This window comes from Colobus angolensis, unplaced genomic scaffold (genome assembly GCF_000951035.1).
Source record: "Colobus angolensis palliatus isolate OR3802 unplaced genomic scaffold, Cang.pa_1.0 Scaffold25, whole genome shotgun sequence".
Lineage (NCBI taxonomy): Eukaryota > Metazoa > Chordata > Mammalia > Primates > Cercopithecidae > Colobus > Colobus angolensis.
The window spans coordinates 3,169,301-3,171,437 of record NW_012115710.1 but is presented as its reverse complement, the minus strand read 5'-3'; positions in this window follow the sequence as shown (position 1 = coordinate 3,171,437).

Genomic DNA, 2,137 nt, shown 5'->3' with positions numbered 1-2,137 from the left:
GGAAGGGGAAGGGGAGGGGAGGGGAGGGTAGGAGAAAATTATCTGGTGTGGTGGCACATGCCTATAGTCCCAGCCACTTGGGAGGGTGAGGCGGGAGGATTGCTTGAATCCAGGAGTTTGAGGTTGCAGTGAGCTATGATTGTATCACTGTATTCCAGTCTGGGTGACAGAACGAGATCCTGTCTCAAAAAAAAAAAAAAAGGAAAAATCAGATTTGGACTGCAAAGTGGACCTAAGGTCTTGTTTCCCTGGAAACTACAATGTTAATATAAATGTGGCATGCTGTGCCCAGAAACTTTTTATTTAAAACTCTGCACCAGGGCTGGAAATGGAGGCTTCTTATCTTGGTCGAAGTGACAGATCTTCCAGGAAGGAAAGATTAGGCTGTTTCATTCTTACCGATAGACTTTCATACTGCAAAGTTTCCCACAGTCTATGATTTTAGAGAACAAAGTTTCTCAGTGAGTAAGATAGCAGTAGTCACTCATAAAGGGGGCTGTTAGAACGCTTTTACTGCTGCAGCTCCCCCCGGGTGAAATGTATCCTGTTAACTTTGCAGTTTTATCTGGGTCTATAGATGAAGGGCAGGCCAGATTTTTACAGTATTAGCTAGCTTTAGCTCATATATATATATTATTTTTCTTTTCTTTCCCTGCCTTTCTTTTTCTTTCTTTCTCTCCCTTGTCTTTCTTTCTTTCCTTTTTCTTTTGTCTTTTTTTTTTTTTTGAGATGGAGTTTCACCCTGTTGTTCAGGCTGGAGTACCATGGTACAATCTTGGCTCACTGCAATCTCCACTTCCTGAGTTCAAACAATTCTCCTGCCTCAGCCTCCTGAATAGCTGGGACTACAGGGACCCACCACCATGCCAGGCTAATTTTTGTATTTTTAGGTTTCACCATGTTGGCCAGGCTGGTCTTGAACTCCTGACTTCAAGTCATCCACCCGCCTCAGTCTTCCAAAGTTCTGAGATTATAGGCATGAGCCACTGAACCCAGGCCATTTTTCTTCCTCCTCCTCCTCCTCCTTCTTCTTCTTCTCCTTCTCCTTCTTCTTCTTCTTTTTGGTTTGAGGCAGAGTCTCGCTCCTTTGCTTTGGAGTGCAATGGTGCAATCACAGCTCACTGCAGCTTAACTGCCTGGGCTTCAGCAGTGCCCCCCAAGTGCGGCCTCCCAAGTAGCTGGGACCACAGACATGCACCGCCACACCTGGCCAATTTTATTATTATTTTTTTTATAGACAAGGTCTCTCCCAGGCTGGTCTGAAACTCGTGGGCTCAAGCGATCCTCCTGCCTTGGCCTCCCGAAGTGCTGGGATTATAGGCATGAGTCACCGTGCTGGGCCTTACATGTCTGTTTTCAAAAGCATTTAAGGGTTAGTTACACACATCATGGCCCTTTACCCCTAAATTCTTCAGTGTGTATTTCCTCAGAATAGAAATATTATCCTCCATAACCACAGTAATCAGCTTCTATAAATGTAACATTTATGTATACTTTTATCTAATCCACTGGTGGTATTCAAAATTATGTCAGTTTACCTAATGATGTCCTTCATAGCACTTCCCCCTCCAGTTCAGGATCCCATCTGGGGTCAGGCATTGCATTTAGTTGTCATGTCTTTTTTTTTTTTTCTTTGAAACAGAGTCTTGCTCTTTGGCCTAGGCTGGAGTGCAGTGGTGCCATCTCGGCTCAGTGCAACCTCCGCCTCCCAGGTTCAAGCGATTCTTCTGCCTCAGCCTCGCAAGTAGCCGGAATTACAGGCGTGCACCACCATGCCCGGCTAATTTTTATATTTTTAGTAGAGATGAGGTTTCACCATGTTGGCCAGGCTGATCTTGAACTCCTGACTTCAGGTGATCCACCAGCCTCAGCCTCCCAAAATGCTGGGATTGCAGTCGTGAGCCACTGTGCCCAGCCAGTTGTCATGTCTCTTTAGCCTCCTTGAATCTGGAACATTTCCATATTTATAATATTGACATTTTGGGGGCCGGGCGCGGTGGCTCACGCCTGTAATCCCAGCACTTTGGGAGGCCGAGACAGGCGATCACGAGGTCAGGAGATTGAGACCATCCTGGCTAACACAGTGAAACCCCGTCTCTACTAAAAATACAAAAAATTAGCCAGGCGTGGTTGCAGA